The following is a 21,344-nucleotide window of genomic DNA, read 5'->3' on the forward strand; positions in this document are numbered from 1 at the left end:
TAAAAGGCTGGAGATAGCAACTTGGTTGATGAAGGCTAAGAAACCATCTGGCAGGGCCACACTGACAAGGAATAGGCTGTCTTGGGACAGAAGAGAAGCTTCTGTTCTCAGCTAAGGGCCACTTTCTCAGACACTGTGGTGATAAATGGAAAGCTTGTCAGTAACTTTTGCCTGTGCTATACATTTTTAAGCAGTTTGGTAATTAGCTCCAAAATAGGAAACTAACTGGCAATCAGCACATTAGAGCAGGAAAACCCATTACATTTCTTCCAAATCTTTGAAAGAAAAGGTCATACAGCAGGATTAGAATAACTGTTTTTGTAAAGAGAGGATCAGAAGAATTGACTCCTGGGTGGAAACATGCTGAAGGCTATTATTGTCTGGCTTGTAGGTTTAGGCCCCTCAATAGGCACCTCCCCCACTTAAATCCTTTGTATTGTTTTAAATGATCTCTGTTCCTTCAGTGGCCCGCTGCTCCCCAAACGCCAGTGGGATAGCTGGGTGGTGACACCTCATAGGTCCAAGAATAGAAAAAACATGGTTCAGTTAACTAACAACAACAAAAAAAACAACGTTGCTTACTATCTCACTTAGAGGCTGAAGAATATTTTCCCTTAAAACATGGAAAGTGAAAAATGAGAGAGTCCAGGCAGAGTAGGGACTCAGTTGGCTGAAGTTCACATAGGAGCAAAAAAAAGAAAAAGGACTTTAATCATTCATTGCTTCCTGGAAGAGATGGAATTTTCAGAACTTATTGAAAAAACATTTCTGAATTTTTCAGCTTTCCTATATTTCCTCTTCTGCTGTGTTGTCGACACATCTCATGTTGTCATTTTCACGTATGCCATCTCCCTCCACAACTACAGGTGCCATGAAGCAGGGACCGTGCCTTATACTGACTCCCTGACAGTGCTTAGCAGAATGCCTTGTACACAGTAGGTGTTCAGTTAATGCTAGTTGGATACATGTTAGGAAGCAGGCCAAGGTACTATACACAACTGTAGCTCAAGCCATACCTAGGGGTGTCCTATCTCCAAAACAAAGGATAGCCAGTCTCAGGCCATTCTGAGTTGATTAAGTGATCGTTTCTCTATGTATTACTGATTTCATTTGGCATTCTCAGTGAGGATGTACGCTTTTTATTTATCTCTGGAAATTGCTTTTGAAAGAGTATTTTAGTTTCCTCATGGATAAAGTTGTTTAAAAACATCAGTTCAGAATGTATCATGTACCTAAAATGGTGTGTGTTTTTATTTTTTTCCTGTTTCTTTTTCACTGCTGTTGAAGCCATCACTGGTTAATTTTTTGTTTAATACAGTCTTCCACAAGGCTTTATCTTGAATGAATGTTGTAATATAAACAGACTGTTGTAAAGTTTTTAGAGAGGGATGTTCTTATCAAGCATTTTGGGCTAAGATTGTCCTAGATCTGAAGTCCTCACTTTCCAATAAAGTCCCTTTTCACATTGGGCATTTCCAGAAGCTGGTTTGAATTTATATTGATCCTGACAGCTTCAGCTAATTCGAGATTTGAGGAATTCCAAGTTAATCTTCTAGATCATATTTATAGACAACTTGCTGCTGCTGCTAAGTCGCTTCAGTTGTGTCCAACTCTGTGCAACCCCATAGACAGCAGCCCACCAGGCTCCCCTGTCCCTGGGATTCTCCAGGCAAGAACACTGGAGTGGGTTGCCATTTCCTTCTCCAATGCATGAAAGTGAAAAGTGAAAGTGAAGTCGCTCAGTCATGTCTGACTCCTTGAGACCCCAAGGACTGCAGCCTACCAGGCTCCTCCGTCCATGGGATTTTCCAGGCAAGAGTACTGGAGTGGGGTGCCATCGCCTTCTCTAATAGACAATTTGGGGACTGTTAAACAGTGTGGAAATTCTAAATGGGTTCTATAAAAGGCTGCCAGGAAAGGGAAACCTGCTAATGAAAAGAATGATATAGCCTGAGGGTCTCTTTACTGAAGAGCAAAGAAAAGGACAGGAACTGGAGGAAAATGAGGTCACAGCTGGCCATGAACAGCTGTGGTCGCCTGGCTAGTTAGGCCAGACTGAGCTGTTTACCACCAGATTTTGATACAAACGGACACTGCCAGAAAGAGTCCTTTGAAAATAGGTGAAAGTATTATAAGAAATAAATCTGCATTCGTGAAAATGGCAACCTTTGGGGCTATGCTGAGTCACACAGAATAGGAGGGCTTGTCCCTTGCAAAAGATAAATGGTTTTCAGTCAACTGCATTTGGCCTTTAGAAGATTATGGGCCTGTTTGCTTTGCAAAAGTGTCAAAGTTTCCAAAAAAGATTTCTTTCACTGGGTGGGCTACCTACTAATCAAGATCATAATGCTTGGAATTAAAAAGAAGATGGAATTTAAAAGGTGAACTCAGGGCTCTGTTTAAGCCAGTGGTAATTACTGGTTTGTCCAATGTGTCCTTTCCTTTCTGTAGTTACCTGTGGCATTTTCTGTGATGGGCTGGCCTTTTGGATGGCCCAGTGGCTAGACACAGTTATTTCAGTTTGGGATTTCAGCCAGAATGCCTGGAGTCAAGACATCTCTTGTTTATACTTAAGATTATCTTTTCTCAGATCATGAAATAATCATCACTTCAGTTCAGTTCAGTCGCTCAGTCGTGTCCGACTCTTTGCGACCCCATGAATAGCAGCACGCCAAGCCTCCCTGTCCATCATCAACTCCCGGATTTTACTCAAACTCACGTCCATCGAGTTGGTGATGCCATCCAGCCATCTCATCCTCTGTCGTCCCCTTCTCCTCCTGCCCCCAATCCCTCCCAGCATCAGAGTCTTTTCCAGTGAGTCAACTCTTCGCATGAGGTGGCCAAAGTACTGGAGTTTCAGCTTTAGCATCATTCCTTCCAAAGAACACCCAGGGCTGATCTCCTTCAGAATGGATTGGTTGGATCTCCTTGCAGTCCAAGGGACTCTCAAGAGTCTTCCCCAACACCACGGTTCGAAAGCATCAATTCTTCGCTTAGCTTCATTATTTAATCTTGTTTCATATCCCCAGTCTTCCCCTCAGAAGTTTTCTTGCATTCAAAAGGGATGATGATATTTTATCATGTTCTTTTATGCTTTGTATTGCCATCATGTAACTTTTCCCAGGTCTGTTAACATCTCTTTTCTTTTCTTCTGCCTCCCTCTTCCTTTGTCCTTGTTCTGCACTTTGCTCAGCTCCTTACCAGAAGGCTTGGGCCCGGTACCTGTCTCGGTACTGTAGCTGGCTTGGGCCCAGTACCTGTCTAATTCCATAGAAGAGTCTCTGAAAAGTTACCAATCATTTGACTTCCTATGTTTTAGACTCCTTTTTCTCCCTCAACCCTTGATCATCACAGGGATGGTAGCTGGAGGACAGGGACTATAAGGAGGACCTGATGTCTTTTTCTGTTTGCCTAGGGCGTCTTAAGCTTAAGCACAGTTAGAAATTTGATCTGAAACTAAATGTTTCCTAAACAGATCCCAGCTGTGTGACTTGAGGTACTCCTGTGCCCTCTCTGAATATTTCCTTCCTTCCTCAAAGCCCTCACACAGGTTCTAACCACTGGCTACTGGTTGAATAGGATACTGATTATCTTTTCCATTTCACCAAGGAATTCCAAGGTCAAACACAAGACTACACTTTAAACAGCATTAAAAAGAAAACCACACTGCTGTGCAAACACAAGGAAGTGTTCAATCAGAATTCCCTCATTTCCTCTCTATCATCCAGGCACTGCACTTCAAGTCAAGATACTCACTAGGGCCTCCTAACTCCTCTCCTTGGACCCAAGCCCTCTCTTCCCAGAGGGGAAAGATTTACTGAGTGCCTACTGGGTGCCAGGCTCTAGGGATACAAAAGTGAATTGTATTTTTATATATATGTATATGTATATATACACTTATATAAAAATATTCCTTTGCTTAAGAACTTTCACAAATTTCCCATTTCCTTCTTTATATATAGTTCCACCTTCTCATCCAAACATATCCCACCTTTCCTAAGATTTCCAGTCTTGCCAGCCTCCAAAGGTCCGTATCCCAGGGCCTGGAATGCCCTCTTTTCTCGCCTTCTGAGCCTGTTCAAAGTCCACCCAAGTCTCCCATCCTGGATTTGGGTGTCTCTTCAGTGAACCTTCTTTTTCCAGTGAGGTAGCTACACTTGTGGAAGAGATTCAGATGTCAAGTGACTTGCCCAGAGTCATCTGCTTGCAACTGATGGATCAGGGACTAAATGTCAGCCTCTAACCTTTCCTCGGAGGACAGCTCTCCTCTTCTACATTCTGCAGGGGGCCTCCTGCTGCATCCATACAGCCTGGCCCTTCACTAGGCATCTCTGTCCTCCTCTTTCTCTTAATGGGCCTATTGATGCGCCCTGGAAGGTGGGGTTCCATCTTAGCCTCTGAATAGGGTTAGTCTCACCTTAGGGGAAAAGAAGGAGTCATTCAACAGAGGCTTAAAAAATAATTCTTAGTCAAGATATGGATGCAACCCAGTATCCATCAACAGACGAATGGATAAAAAAGATATGGTGAGATATAAATATATAGACTACACTAAAGCCTTTGACTGTGAAGATCACAACAAACTGAAAAATTGTTAGATGGGAATACCAGACCACCTTTACGTGCCTCCTGAGAAACCTTTATGCAGGACAAGAAGCAACAGTTAGACCTGGACATGGAACAATGGACTGGTTCCAAATTGAGAAAGGAGTACATCAAGGTTGTATCTTGTCACCCTGCTTATTTAACTTCTATGTGGAGTACATCATGTGAAATGCTGGGCTGGATGCATCTCAAGCTGAAATCAAGATTGCAGGGAGAAATATCAACAACCTCAGATATGCAGATGATACCACTCTTAATGGCAGAAAGTGAAGAGGAACTAAAGAGTCTCTTGATGAGGGTGAAAGGAGAATGAAAAAGCTGGCTTCAAACTTAACATTCAAAAACTAAGATGATGGCATCATCCCCTCACTTCATGCCAGATAGATGGGGAAAAAATGGAAACAGTGGCATATTTTATTTTCTTAGGTTCCAAAATCACTGTGGACAGTGACTGTATCCACAAAATTAAAAGATGCTTGCTCCTTGAAAGAAGACTATGACAAACCTAGACAGTGTACTGAAAAGCGGAGACATCACTTTGCCGACAAAGGTCCGTATAGTCAAAGTTATGGTTTTTCCAGTAGTCATGTACAGATGTGAGAGTTGGCTCATAAAGAAGGCTGAATGCTGAAGAATTGATGCTTTTGAATTGTAGTGCTGGAGAAAACTCTTGAGAATCCCTTGGACTGCAGGGAGAACAAACCAGTCAATCCTAAAGGAAATCAACACTGAATATTCATCAGAAGGCCTATACTTTGGCCACCTGATGCAAAGAACTGACTCATTGGAAAAGCCCCTGATGCTGGGAAAGATTGAAGTCAGGAGAAGGGAGCAACAGGGGATGAGATGGTTGTATGGCATCACTGAATCACTGGACATGAATCTGAGCAAACTCTGGCAGATAGTGAAGGTCAGGGAAGCCTGGCATGCTGCAGTTCGTGGGGCTGCAGTGTCAGACACAACTTAGTGACTGAAAAGCAACAACATATGTGTGAGTGTATACACATAAGAATGAAAATCTGCCATTTGCAGCAATATGGATGGACCTAGGGAATATTTTATGCAGTGAAATGTCAGAAAATGACAAATACTATATGATATCACTTACATGTTGAATCTATAGAATAATGCAAAGGAATGTAGATAGCAAATCAGAAACAGACTCATGAAAACAAATTAGTGATTACCAGAGAGGAAGGGGGAAGGGAGGGGTAAATTAAAGGTGTGGGATTAAGAGACAAACTACTATGTAAAAAATAGATAAGCAACAAGGTTATACTGTATTCCACAGGAAATTACAGAAATTATTTTCTAATAACTTTTAATGGGGTATAATCTGTAAAAATACTGAATCACTATGCCATATACCTGAAACTAAAATAACATCATAAATCAGTTATACTTAAAATTTTTAAGACGGCAAAAAAATCTTCAGTTCTAATCACAAGAGAAAACAAAAGCCCAAAGCGCAATGAAGCAACGTGGAAAGCATGACCCCCAAGTCACCTCACCTGTCTCCCACCGCCGCCCTCCCCACCCCCTCATGTCCAGCCCCAATCATCCCACGACCCCAAAGGTCAAGATCCTAGATCCTAGATGTAGGACAAGATCCTAGAGGGCGAGGGATAGTTTCAGACAGCCAAGGGCTCCATGCTTCTGCTTCCAGGGACTTCTAAAGGTAACTCACACACCTTCTCGCACCCCGTCCCACGTTTGATGGAGGGAGCATCTTCTCCCCGACTTGTGGGGAGCTGGAGACTTGGAAGAAAGATACGGGGACGGGTTGGGGGAAGAGAATGGAGAAAAACTTAGGGGGATCCAGGGCGGGAAAGGAGTGAGGAGAGAAGCGGGGCGGAGCAGGGGGCGGGGCGGAGCAGGGGGCGGGGCGGGAGAGCGTCGGCGGAGTGGCCACGCCCCCGCCCCTCCGCTCCGGCCGCTCGGGGGCCTCCCTCCCCGCCCCGGCCGCCCCCTTCGCCCTTCTCCTCTGTCTACTCCCTCCTCCTCCTGCTCCTCCCTCCGAGGTGGATGGCCGCTGCCAGAGTCGGAACCCCAGCCGCGCTGCGGGTGAGTGACCTCCCCCAGGGGACCGACAGGGAGGCACGGGGAGCGCCCTCTCCCTGGCGGGTTAGCCCCGGTTTACCCGGAAAGTTTGAGGACGGGGAGCTGGGAGTGGGGGCGCAGTCGGCGCCGCGGGACGCGGGCATCTCCCGCGCTGGTCCGGCGCCCCGCTGGGTGCCTCTCCTCTCTGCCGCGGCTCTCGCTGTCCCCAGAGCGCAGGGCCGGCACTGACTGGGCCCCACCCGGCTTCCCCTCCGCACCTCAGCTCTGAGGCGGCTGCCGACACCTAGGTTCGGCTCTCAAGAGAAAGAAAACTTAAGCAGCAAAGAAAAGAATCTCGACTCCTTTCTGGGGGCGTGGGGGGTGGGGGGGGGGGAGGAGGGAGGGACGGTGTTCATCCAAACAAACCCGTGCGGTCGCAGCCTCTCAGCGCACGGTCACCAGCCCCCGTCCTCTACCCCTCCAGGGGCTCAGCGTCCCCCCAACCCCAGAACTCTCACTTTTCTTTTTCCTGGCTCCTGTTACTGGTGCAGCTACTCTCTCCCCCGCCGCCCCCCGCCCCCTAACCTTTCCCTGGGAGGCTCCTGGCCCACAGGCTGGTAGCGCCAGCCTAGTGGCCCCTCCAGCCCCAGAAGGCAATTACCCAGGCCAGGGAGTCACAGCCACAGGGGTCTTCACTCTTGCTTGAAGAATTTCTGCAGTAAAAACTAACTGGAGTTTGATTTTGGGTCCCCTGGCCCCGCACACTGTGCGTTGCATGTCCAAAGGGAAATTAAAATATATTCCTTCTTGGAATTTTCCTGTTTCTGTTGGGCACCTTTGTTTTTTTTAACCTCTCTGTTTTTTTCTCCCAATAATAACTTCATTTAATTAACCTTTCTACTTCTGAAAGAAACGGGAGAAATAATAAAACAAGAAAATAGAGAAAAAGAGTACTTGCTAAAAATATTGTGCAGAACCTGGTCTTTGGAAAGTAAAGGCTTTATTCTGTACTTAGACTGTTTTAGTGGGAGATGATAGTTCACTGGCGCTTATTTTCAGACTACCCCAAACAAACTCTTACAGCGTCCCCCAGGCTAGAAGTTTTAATTTGCCTGACAAAAACCACACTGTCTGTTGGCATTCCCCAGCCTGGCTACTCACCCTGCATTTTTCTTCCCTCCCCTGCGTCCGGCTCCCAACTTCTCATAAACAGGAGTTGTGGAAACAAGGCAATGGAAGAGGTGAAAATGAGCAGGACCTCAAAGAGGAAAAACAACCTCGCCTCTTTTAATCCTCAGGCTGTTGGCTTCAACTTGACTCTGATCGGGTAGAGGAATGTTTAGTTCATTTGTGTGGTTTTTATGTCTGTTCTCATTAGGGTTGAATCAGTGTTTCCATGACAGGCTCAGTTCTCTGGGTGCTTAGAAGGGAACTTGTTAATTCTAAGATGGGTCTGGTCAAGCCTGGAATTCGGAGGTTTTCAGATTTTTTTTAAGGGATTGATCTGGGTTGATATTACTAACTTCTGCCCACTTGGAACTGGAGCCGTGGGGCTGAGAGGGAAACAGCCTGAGCTGGGGTTTGCTACCACAAGACCAAGAAGAAAAAGCTTTCCTAAGGAATGAACTGTACAAACAGAACTGTAGGGACTGTTGAACTTTTATTGTTTTTAGAGAGAAGGCACTTCTCAAGAACTTCAGCCATTCCTGTTTCTGTACAGATAATAAATGTGATTGTAACAAATGTATTAGATCAGATTCAGAACAACCTATCAAAACAGGTTAGTATTGAGCTATTCAGAAAGATTTAAAAAATGAATTTCATTAGGAAGAAACTGGTTTTGAAAAGGGTGTAATTCATTTTTCTGTGCTGATTGAGTGCGGTAGTTCCCCATTAGTATGAATTAGTAAGGTTTTACTGTGATTTCAAAATGTCATTGGTAAGGAAGCATTGTGACTTCCATTCAAAAAGAAAACCCTTGAAAGTTTTGAACTTGTTTGACCCTGGTACTTAAAAACAATGCACTTAGATAATAATCTTCAGTTTCTTCCTCTTCCTGAGAATTTTTAATAGTGTATTTAATGCCCCAGAAGTCAACCTGATACTGTTTGGAGAGAAATCACCTTTCTGCCTTCTTCAACTTTTGTACCAACTCACGAAATCTTGTTGAACTGAGTGGTTTGCCATTGTTTACGACTGTTTGTTGTGCAGCCCCAGAGAGGCTGCTCTGAATGATGGGGATATAATGAAGGCTGGCAACATGTCCCAGACTGAAGGAGCAGGTGGTCTGGATGGCAAGATGAAGGCTATATCCCCAGTTAGCCTATAGAAAGCAGCCACTTGTCATCTGACTGACCAGATGAGTTGGAGATAGATGGAGTGTGGAAATTGCAGAGGAGGAAGAAGGGAAGGGGTTATTTTTACTTCTTATTTAAGAAAAATAACCTAAAGGAATATGATGTGACATTTTAAAATCATGTGTACAAGGATACCAAATTATATTAACATGCTCAGGGTATTTTGTTAAATTTTGAAAGAAATTTTATTTCAAGTTATGAAAGCTTTGTATCTCACTCTGAAAATACACCCCCAAAATACTGGAATGGTATGCATGGAAATGGATGGTGGGATTACAGGTACTTTTGATTTTCTTTGTGCTTGCCTGTGTTTCTCCACTGTTTTGCAATAGTAATAGCTAACATTTATTGAGTATGAAGCGCATGCATATGGTATTTCATATTAATGCTTTGAGGTAAGTACTGTTATTCTCATGATATAAGACTCAGAAACTAGATTCTGGGGGGAAACTTGCCAAGGTTGCATAGCCACTATGTGCTAGAATCAAATCTTGAAATCGGGTCAGTGACCAAAGTCTTAATCTCTGTCACTGTTGTATTATTATTGTTATCTTAATTATAAGAAAAAAATAGAAAAGGAAGGCAAAATAATTTGTGGTTTAGTAAGAACTGATATTTTGATTAATTGGAAAATACCCCTGTCTCCCATCCACTTCCCACTATAGCTTGTCTTGGAAGTCTTTGGGAGTTGCTCCTGACTTAGCCTGGGGTCTCTCATTTTCCCTTGGAAGCCAGATGTATCTATGATAAATAATCCAGAATTCCTCTGAGGCTTTCTGAACAGCCTGGGAATCCAGGAACCCCATGGAATTCTAGAGCAGTCCTGATAGAAGGCAGGATTTTTAAAAATCAGCAAATTATGTCTATGCTGCCTGGTAGAAGGCAGGATTTTTAAAAATTGACAAATTAATGATTGGCATTCATTTTTCTTGGCATTGTCAGGGGAGCAAGATGGGTAGGAAGGCCCAGAGACAGATGCCAGATTTCCATTTATCTTTGTGTTATATGGAATGTTGGGATTGCTTCTTGATGTTTATTACTGTGAAAACACAATAAAGAACTATTTTTTGGAAGCCTGGTAATGCTCCCTTGCACTGGCAGATGAACTGGTTTAGTGGAGATGGAAATACTCTGGGGGATAGCTCTGGGAAAGAAGCCCACATCCTGAATCATCATGGTCCCTCACAGGCAGCCAGGCTCCCAGAGGTCACCTTACTATCCTCTTCCTGGAATGTACCTGAAGATGGGCTTTTCTAAAATACCTAGTTGTTCAAATAGCACACCTTATGTAGGAGGCTTTCACTCCTTTATTTTTCCAGGAAGAGATTTCTGACAGGCTGATGGCTTCTATATCATTTTCTTGTTGAAAAAATATTGTAAGAGTCAAGGAACTCTTTCCCAAATTATCATACTTGGACCAAGATGGACAAGTCCCAGATCTTGTATCCATTTGAGCACTGGAGAGATGTCCTTGTGGTCTCAGTGCTAGGAATAGTTCTTGTGAACAACTTGTCTGTTTTGTCTTGTGGATGCTGTGAACCCTTTCATTGATGTTTTCAATTTCTGATTTGGCCAGAAAGAAGCACAGAGCCCACTTAGTGGCCTTCGTTGTAGCATAGGCATCAGACTTCATGGCCTGCACTTTGAATAACTAATAACATTATTGTATACCTTCTGTTACCTATGGATACTTAGTTCCACTTTTCTCATCTACTTTATATTGTTTTGTTCTGTATTTCTGGTAACCCACTCCTTCCTTCTAAGTTCATGTCAATGGAAATTAAGATGTTCTTTCATGGAAAGTCTTTAATAAACTTAAAAATATTTATATTCCTTAAAGTATCTTTATTTTGCTCATACAAATGAAAGTTTGACTGAGTGTGGAATTCTTGACTCACAATTATTTTCTTTCAGAATTTGGAATATATGACACCATTGTCTTGTCTGTTGCTACTCCTAAGAATACCAAGTAACCTTGGGCACGTTTCCTAATTTCTCTCAGTCTCCCTTGTCTATAAAATAGATAATAGTATTCACTTTAAGGATAATGTATGCAGAATGTTAGAATCGTGCCTGCCATATATGGAAGCACACAATAATTGTTAGCTATTAATAGAGGAAAACAACAGAATGGGAAAGACTAGAGATCTCTTCAAGAAAATTAGAGATACCAAGGGAACATTTCATGCAAAGACGGGCTCGATAAAGGACAGAAATGGTATGGACCTAACAGAAGCAGAAGATATTAAGAAGAGGTGGCAAGAATACACAGAAGAACCGTACAAAAAGATCTTCATGACCAAGATAATCATGATGGTGTGATCACTCACCTAGAGCCAGACATCCTGGAATGTGAAGTCAAGTGGGCTTTAGAAAGCATCACTAAAAACAAAGCTAGTGGAGGTGATGGAATTCCAGTGGAGCGCTTTCAAATCCTGAAAGATGATGCTGTGAAAGTGCTGCACTCAATATGCCAGCAAATTTGGAAAACTCAGCAGTGGCCACAGGACTAGAAAAGGTCAGTTTTCATTCCAATCCCAAAGAAAGGCAATGCCAAAGAATGCTCACACTACTGCACAATTGAACTCATCTCACACACTAGTAAAGTAATGCTCAAAATTCTCCAAGCCAGGCTTCAGCAATACGTGAACTGTGAAATTCCTGATGTTCAAGCTGGTTTTAGAAAAGGCAGAGGAACCAGAGATCAAATTGCCAACATCTGCTGGATCATGGAAAAAGCAAGAGAGTTCCAGAAAAACATCTATTTCTGCTTTATTGACTATGCCAAAGCCTTTCACTGTGTAGATCACAATCAACTGTGGAAAATTCTGAAAGAGATGGGAATACCAGACCAGCTAACCTGCCTCTTGAGAAACCTATATGCAGGTCAGGAAGCAACAGTTAAAACTGGACATGGAACAGCAGACTGGTTCCAAATAGGAAAAGGAGTACGTCAAGGCTGTATATTGTCACCCTGCTTATTTAACTTCTATGCAGAGTACATCATGAGAAATGCTGGGCTGGAAGAAGCACAAGCTGGAATCAAGATTACCGGGAGAAATATCAATCACCTCAGATATGCAGATGACAGCACCCTTATGGCAGAAAGTGAAGAGGAACTCAAAAGCCTCTTGATGAAAGTGAAAGTGGAGAGTGAAAAAGTTGGCTTAAAGCTCAACATTCAGAAAACAAAGATCAGGGCATCTGGTCCCATCACTTCATGGGAAATAGATGGGGAAACATTGGAAACAGTGACAGATTTTATTTTTTGGGGCTCCAAAATCACTGCAGATGGTGACTGCAGCCATGAAATTAAAAGACGCTTACTGCTTGGAAGGAAAGTTATGACCAACCTAGATAACATATTCAAAAGCAGAGACAATACTTTGCCAACAAAGATCTGTCTAGGCAAGGCTATGGTTTTTCCAGTAGTCATGTATGGATGTGAGAGTTGGACTGTGAAGAAAGCTGAGTGCCAAAGAATTGATGCTTTTGAACTGTGTGGTGTTGGAGAAGACTCTTGAGAGTCCCTTGGACTGCAAGGAGATCCAACCAGTCCATTCTGAAGGAGATCAGCCCTGGGATTTCTTTGGAGGGAATGATGCTGAAGCTGAAACCCCAGTACTTTGGCCGCCTCATGCGAAGAGTTGACTCATTGGAAAAGACTCTGATGCTGGGAGGGATTGGGGGCAGGAGGAGAAGGGGACGACAGAGGATGAGATGACTGGATGGCCTCACTGACTCAATGGACCTGAGTCTGAGTGAACTCCGGGAGTTGGTGATGGACAGGGAGGCCTGGCGTGCTGCGATTCATGGGGTCATAAAGAGTCGGACATGACTGAGCTACTTACTGAACTGAACTGAACAGTTACTTTTGTATTTTTTCAGTATTTCTTGGCTTTCTTGGACTATAATAGTTCATATAAATATTAGTTTGTCTCATTGAACACAGAAAATCATGTTGGGATTTTTATTGATTTCATTTAATTTTTATTCAAGAGAACTGATACCTTTATAATATTCATCTTCTTCTTTTATTCAGGTGACTTCCTCTGTAAATGTGTAAATGTTTTTACACAGATTTTGTTTTATCTATTTCCTATTTCTGATCGGTTTAGTGTGTATTATAAATGATATCTTTTTTGAATTATACTTTAAAATTGGTTATTTCCTGTCCCATAGAAACATTCCTGATTTTTGAATTTTGATCTTGTATTGATCATCCCAGTTGAAGTCTCTGATTGTTTCTTATGCAGGTATTCTTGAATTTTCTAGGTAGACAATCACAGAATAATAATGATTTGTTTTTTTTCTTTTGACCATATCTTTTTATTGTCTTGCTGGATTGGGTAGACCCTCCAGGACAGCATTTAATGGTAACAGTGACAGTGAGCACCCTTGTCTTCTTACTGTCCTTAATGAGTGCTCTTAATGTTTCTCCATTAATCATGAAGTTTGCTTAAGGTTTCAATAGATACTTTTTTAACAACTTACACACTTTATCATGACTGAGTGTTGATTTTATGTAATGCCTTAATGTTTTGTGTAAATTATATGAGGTAATATAATTTTCTTTCTTCATATTATAATGTGATAGTATGAATATATTTAATTACTTTGAGATTTTTTGTTCAGTCTCTCAGTTATATATGACTCTCTGTGACCCCATGAACTGCATGCAGCACACCAGGTTTCTCTGTCCTTTTCTAGCTCCTGGAGTCTGCTCAAATTCATGTCCATTGAGTCGATGATGCCATGACTTTGAGAGAGAGAGAGAGACACACACACACACACACACATACAGATATATTCTTTTATTCTATGGAATATCATTTGCTAGTATCCTATTTAGATTTTTGCAATTGTTTATTAAGTGAAACAATTGTCTATAATTTTCTTTTTAAAAAACATTGTTCTTACATTGTTTGGTATCAAGTTTATATTAGCTCCATGAAATAAGTTGGGAAACTTTTTCATATATATTTTTCTTAAGCAGTTTGTGAGAGGTAAAGATGGCTTGTTTCTTAAAAGTTTGGTAAAATTCATTGTAAAATAACTGCTTAGCCAGGGTATGTGTGTCAAGTTTTTGACAATTCAGTTTCATAAATGATTTTGATAAGTTTGATCTATTTCTTTTTGATTCAGTTTTGATAATTTGTTTAGATGATCCATTTCATGTGTTCTCAAATTTACTAGCATAAATTTATTTGTAATTTTCTTTTATTGTTTTCTAAATGTTGACTGTTTTAAGATATATTTCTTTCTTAGTTCTTAATACTGTTTATTTGTGCCATCTCAAAAGCTAATATAGATGTTTAATTAATCTTTTGATATAACCAGCTTCTTCCTTATCTATACTTTTCATTTTTCATGTCTTTTTATTTCCTCTTATTTGTATTATTTCTTCTTTCCATTTCTAGCTACTTAAGTTGACTCCTAGCTCTTTTATTTTTTGTTTTCAATGCATCCATTTTATGGAATTCCCTGGTAGGCTAGTGGCGCTTTCAAGTGGTTAGGACTTGAACTTGGACTGACTGCCAAGTTCAATCCCTGGGCAGAGAACTGAGATCCCGCAAGCCACTGGCATGGCAAAAAAACCAAACAAACATGTATTTTAAAGCTATAAAGTTAGCTCTACATATTGCTTTAGCCACATCATGCAGGTTTTGGTATGTGTACATTCAATATCACTTGGCTCTAAATTTTTTGTACATTTTAAATTTTCTTTTGAACGTATGGATTTAATTTTCCATTTTCAACTTAAAAAAAACCTTTTTTTTAACTTTGTTTAAATTATTGTTGACTTCTAATCTAGTTGCATCATGAAAAGACAGCATGGTTTGTATAGTAGCCATCCTTTGTGTCCAGTTACATGAACAGTTTTTCCAAATATATCATGTATGGTTTAAAAGAAAAATATATTCCCTGCTTGGTGGATGCAGCATTCTGCATCAAGTGTATTTATTAAGTGTATTTTTCAAATTTCGCATGTTCTTCCTGGTTTTTTTTGCCTGTTTTCTGAGTTCTCTTCAGTCTCAGAGAAAGGAATGTTAAAATCTTCCACTCTGTGGATTTGTCAGTTTTTCCTTGTAATCCATTAATGTTTATGCAAATTGATGATTGTTATTTCTTCAGGGTGAATTTATTATGTTATGTACAGTTCTTTGTTATGTTTATTGATGCTTTTGGCAGAAATTCTATTTTGTCTGATATTAATGTTGGTGTACCTACTTTCTCTTGGTTATTATTTTTTTATGTCTTATATGTCCTTTTATATTAACTTCTGTCTATAATTTTGCCTTAACTGTTAATCTTAGAAATAGTTTTTATGTGTTGCTTCATTTTTTTTTTTTTTATGATAGCCTGGAAATCTTTTTAATAATAGAATGTAAACTTTTACATTCTTTTTAATCAATATACATTTGGCCTCGTTCTGCCATCTTAAGTTTTTGTTTTTCCCATTTAGCATTTTTTGGTTGCTTCTTTTATACTTCTTTTCATAGTTTTCTTTGGATTGGTCAAGTTTTGTATATTTCTACTTCTGTCAACTGTTTTGAAAGACAAAATTCTACTTGTATTTCTTAAATTTTTAACATTGTGTCCATTTAACAAAGTCTGAAGTTGATTTCTGTATTTCCTCTCATCAGTACAGTGGCCTTAGATGCCTTTAAATCTGACCGGCCTCTCTTCCCATCTTCTGGTTATTGTGGTCTACTGGTTTAATCCCACATCATTTATGGTCCTCTCCCCATTCCTGAAATTGGTCATCATTGTTATTCCTACTTTTTTTCCTTTTTTATAGTGAAAATTTATTTAACTTTACCCATTTCTTTTTTTCATTGGTGTGATTTTACTTTATTGTTTTAAATTGGAGGATAATGCTTTACAATGTTGTGTTGGCTTCTACTGTACAACAAGGTGAACTAACCATAATTATACACATATACCCTCCCTCTTGAGTCTCCCTCCCCCTCCCTCCTGACTTTACCAGTTTCTTTTCTCAACATTGCCTCTTGCATACCATTCCTTTCTCCTGTATTCATTTTCTTCATACTGATAATTTTTTCACTGAAGGTCTGCTGCTGCTGCTGAAGTCTAGAGTTGTAATATGCCAATCTTGTGGGTAGCTTTGGTATTGTTTTGAAAATGTCTTTATTCATGTCCCTCTTGAAATAATTTGTCAAGGTATAGGATTCTAAGTAGATATTTTGCCCTGCGCATTTTGTAACATTACTCCACTGTCTTTTTGTCTCAATTGTTCCTTATGAAAAGTCTCTTTTTGGCCATCCTTTTGCAGGTAATCTGTTTTCTCTCTTGGAGCCTTTCAGTCTTATCTTTTTTGTCTCTCATGTTGTGCCCTTTCATTATGTGTCCAGATATAATCTGTTTCTATGTATTCTACCTGGAATTCTGTATGCTCATTAATCTGAAGTCACGCCTCTGTTTTTATATCTAAAGGTTTCTCACTTATTTCCTCTACAAATTTATTTTAAAATAATTAGTGAGCACTTATCATGTATCAGGAATGCTTTCAAGTTCTAGAGATATAGAAATGAACATAAGAGACAAAAGTCCGTACTCTGATTTTGAGTCCCTTATACCTCCAGTCTTCCCTGAAATACCCATTAGGTGAGTGTTGAACCTTCTAATTTTACCTTCTATGTTTTCTTCATCTGAAGTTTTCCTTTCTTAACTATAGTTGACCCTTGAACAATTTGCATTAGAAGTACTGACCCTCTGCGAAATTGAAAATCTGTGTTTAACTTACAGTTGGCCCTTCATAGACGCAGTTCTTTTATATCCGCAGTTCCTCTAAATCCATGATTTCACATCCCTTGGATTCAACCAACTGAGGACAATGTAGTGTTTACTATTGAAAACAAATCTGCGTATAAGTGGACTTCACAGTTCAAACCCATATTGCCTAAGGATTAACTGTATCTCTTTATCTTAACTATATTCTGAGTGATTTTTTCAGTTCCATTTTCTAGTTTATTAATTTTTTTAACTGCGTTTGGTCTATTGTTCAATCCACCCATTGTTTCTTTCTTGAAATTTAATGTCTATATGTTTTTATTTCTAGAATTTCTTTTTGGTACTTAGTATCTACTGGTTTTTAAAAATATTATCTCTTTGCCTTTTAATTTTTTAATTTTTAGCCCTTTTTCTATGTTTCAATATTTTAAGCAAATTTTTAGATTATTTGTTATTTCTGCTTTTGAATTTTTAAAAATGATTTATTTTCTCTTGTGTGTTACATCTTCATCAAGAGTTGTTTTTCATAGAAATCCTACCTACCTCAGGATTGCTAGCATATCCTTATAAAGCAATTTGACATTTGCTTCTGCTGGTCTAATCTGGGATTTGCCCATTCCCAAATTTACCTTTTTGTTAATGTTGGCCTAGAGACCTTGTACAGCCTGAAAGTATGCATTTAAACTTGTCCTTGCATTGTGGTGCAAGTGTGGATTTCAGATTTTTTTAAGGTCATTCATTTTCTACTCTTTGCTCAAGCACATGACAAGCTTTCTTGTGGTTTCCTCAGATTGACAAGTAATGTTCTTCTAGAACTGTTTCACTTATGAAACAGGCGTTTTTGACTTCAGCTTTATGTAAGTGTGTCAGCGACAGCTCCTGACATCAGGTGGCCATTACAGGACTCCCCTCACTGCACGCATGCCATTAAACTCTCAGCCCCTAGCCATTCAGGCTTCTAACTGGTCTGGATTGTTCCATAAGCCCCTTGGCTTCAGCTCCGACTATTTGGTCCACTTTGACTTCCCTCTTTATTTCTGTTATCTGGAGATTTCTGTTTCATCTCTTTTTTAAACTTTTTATTTCCTATTAGAGTATAGCAAATTGACAATGTTGTGATAGCTTCAGGTGCGTGGCAGAGCTGCTCATCCATACGTATGCATTTTCTCCCGCCTCCCCTCCCATCCAGGCTGCCACATAACGTTGAGCAGAATTCCCTGAATTACCCCTTCAATCCAAACACTTCAAAACAGTGAACAAAACTGTAATGACAAATATTACTACATTAAAAAAATAGATTAAATACTGCTATATTTAAAATGGATAACCAACAAGGATGGGAGGGGAGGTGGGGGAAAACGGATAGATATATATGTATGGCTGAGTAGCTCTGCTGTGCACCTGAAACTCTCAATATTGTTAATTTGCAGACAGCCAACGTCTGTCTGTGTGATCACATGGTGGAAAGGGTGAGCTTGCTCTCTAGGACTTTTTTTATAAGAATGCTCATCATGAGGACTCCACTTTGGTGACCTAAACACCTCCCAAAGGCCCCACCTCCTAATACCATCATCTTGGAGGTTAGGGTTTTGACATGAATGTTCAGTTCAGTTCAGTTCAGTCGCTCAGTCGTGTCCGACTGTTTGCGACCTCATGAATTGCAGCATGCCAGGCCTCCCTGTCCATCACCAACTCCGAGACACCCAAACATTCAGACCATAGATGTTAAGTAACTTATCTAAAGTAACTTGCTTTGGGCGAGTACTTAGCTTCTCTGAAGCTAAGTTTCCTTTTCCTTAAAACGGTGATAATAAACCCTACCTCAAAAAGTGGTTCTGAAGATTAAGTGAGATAAACAAGAAATAATATGGGCCAAGCGCTTGGGATATGTTAATGCTCACACGTTAGTCTCCTCCCATCATCTCCCTTCTGAACTGGTTCTACTGAACCAGGATTGTGCTTCAGTAGTTCTGATCAGAGACCTCTGGGCAGAGGCCATGGCTACATCTCTTAATATATTGGGTTTTCTTGGTAATCAGTTTAGATTTCTCTTGGATGAATTTCCACCATTTTTATTCTACATCTATACCACCTCTTCATAGCCCAACCTATTAAAAAATATATATACATTTATGTAGTAGGGTAGCAGGGAATGGGGTTAGGTTTTTTAAAAAATTATTTTTATTTATTCATGTATTTGCCTACATTGGATCTTAGTTGTGGCATGTAGGATCTTCCATCTTCATTGTGGCATGCAGGATCTTTAGTTGTGCTGCACATGGGATCTGGCTCCCTAACCAAGCATCAAACCCTGCTTGAGAACACAGAGTCTAAGGCGCTGGACCACCAGGGAAGTCCTAGATCAACCATTTTATAGAATAACTATGTTACTACCTAAGACTTATGCCCCTCTTAACCAGAAATATCTCTGTCCTTTACTTGTTGGTGTTCCTGTTCTTTAAAGAGATAAAAACCCTTCATCTCATTTTTGAATATAACATTTTAAATGCAAAGACTTCAGAGAGCATACATAAGGAATAAATATCAGAACTACTTCTGGGACTAGGTTTTCCCAAGAGAGATCATGAAGGCCCTGAGTGATTGAGGAGTAGGGACAAAGAAGAAGGCCATCACAGTGTATAGATGGACCGAAATTATTTCTTAAGGATTTTATAAGATATAAAATCTTATAAATGATTGTTGCCTGTTTGCAATCATTTATCTGGGTCCTGTGGAATCTGTACTTGGCCCAGAGCTTTTTTATATGTCTTATCAGAAATAATAATCATGATAGCTATGATTGTTTTTAAGTAGAAGAAAAGAGCATCATGAAAACAACATAATTGGAATTATGAATATGCTTCCATATAAATATTTGTGGCTCAGAGCACAAAAATAACTTTTCCATTGCAGAGCTAAGCCAAGACTCTGGTGAAAGCGGCACTGAGAATCTAATTTAAAACAGCCGTGGCCCAGAAATTCAGAGTTGGGGCTGACATATTGGCCTCTCTTCACCCCTCTGAAGGCTTTTTCCCACTAGTTCATGGTAACTTATATTCAGGGCCAACTTGGAGGCTGTGGAAGATGGTAATTGATGCGACAAATGTTGCTTTTGTTGGCCTCAGTTTAGCATTAATGCAAACATAGAGAAATGTTTTAATCTGTGCAGCTCCAGGCCTGTTGCTAGTCTGTGGCTTAAAGCAGAACCCCATCAATTTTGTGAAAATCCCTGGTGCTGCTGCTCGTCGTGGCTTCACTGGAAGGTGACTAGTTGGGCTCTTTCTAAGTAGCACAGGAATGGTCTGATGTTCTGATTTTCAGAAAAATTTTCCGGGGTCATGGGGAATAGCAATTGGACTTTCCTAGGACTTGCCAGGTGGCACTAGTGGTAACTGCCTGCCAATGCAGGAGATATAAGAGACGCAAGTTCTATCCCAGGGTTGGGAAGATCCTCTGGAGAAGGAAATGGCAACCCACTCTAGTATTCTTGCCTGGAGAATTCCATGGACAGAGGAGCCTGGTAGGCTACATGTAGTCCATGGGGTCACACAAAGTCAGACACAACTGAAGTGACTTAGCACAGAAACTTGGTGATCATCTCAGAATCTTCCAACTCCAAGAAGGTTCAGACTTGCCTAGATGAGCATTTTTTTCCTCATAAGGAAGGAAATTATTTAGGTTTTTCACCTTCTTCTCATTCATCTTTGACTCAACTCCCAGTGAGGATGGCTCTGTACTGCACCTGATGGGGTTTAGCTACTCAAACAGCTCCCGGCTTGTCAAGATCTGCCTCATCCCCCCGCACGATCCCTTCTCCACCCAGATGTTCCTGCTTATCTGTTCAGCGTGCCCATCTGTGCACATGCAGGCTCTCACCAGCTGAGGGTGGGAACAGGGCTGCAGGCGCTGCTGCTTGTGGCCTTCTTGTTGGTCTAAAAAGGGGACACCTTTCCCAGATTCCCACAAGGGGGCTGAGTGGGCTCCTTGAACTGCATCCTGCCTGTGGAGACCGGATGAGACAGGTGCTGGCTCTTGTATTGATTTCCTCCTCTGTTCTTCATTCCCTGTTCCCATGGAGAGGTTCCTTTAACCCCTTCCCTCTTGGAACTTTTGTTTGTCTTGTTTCTGATTTGTTGCATTCCTCTAACCTGACCTACTCCTCCTTCTAGGACCCTCATTTGACTTTGTTTAGGGCTGGTCCATCCCCACCCCCTTTTGGTAGATGTGGCTGATGCATGCAGCCATAAGTTACTTCTCTTGGAGGCTCCTACACACCAGGATTGGTGGTGATGCTGTGGCCGACATCACTCTTCTGGGGTCACCACATCATTATGGAGAATGATGAAGGTGCTGTGGTTCTGCAAAGTTTTGGTGGCCAAGAGAGATGTACATGAAAACAGTCTCTTCTATCTTCTAATGTTTCAGCCTTTAAAATTATGTGTGTGTAGGCAGGAACCCTCAGGTTCGACCTGGATTCCTGCCAATAGCTTCCTGTCTGGTTTCCCTGTCTCTGGCCCCAACACCTTCCAGTCCATCCTCTACTGTCAGAACTTTCTTTCTAAAATTCTTACCTGATCCTGTTTATTC

General features: G+C 40.8%; 1 protein-coding gene across 1 annotated transcript in view; it reads left to right on the forward strand.

Annotated features, from left to right (window-relative positions):
* The first annotated feature begins 6,554 nt into the window (after positions 1-6,554).
* The window catches only part of STON1 (stonin 1), a 56,210-nt gene continuing 41,420 nt past the window's right edge, over positions 6,555-21,344 (forward strand). Inside the window, exon 1 of the mRNA XM_027555210.1 lies at positions 6,555-6,669. The gene's annotated coding sequence lies outside the window, so the exon portion shown is untranslated. The remainder of the gene's footprint in view (positions 6,670-21,344) is intronic.

Source organism: Bos indicus x Bos taurus, chromosome 11, assembly GCF_003369695.1.
Source record: "Bos indicus x Bos taurus breed Angus x Brahman F1 hybrid chromosome 11, Bos_hybrid_MaternalHap_v2.0, whole genome shotgun sequence".
In the NCBI taxonomy this organism is placed as follows: Eukaryota; Metazoa; Chordata; class Mammalia; order Artiodactyla; family Bovidae; genus Bos; species Bos indicus x Bos taurus.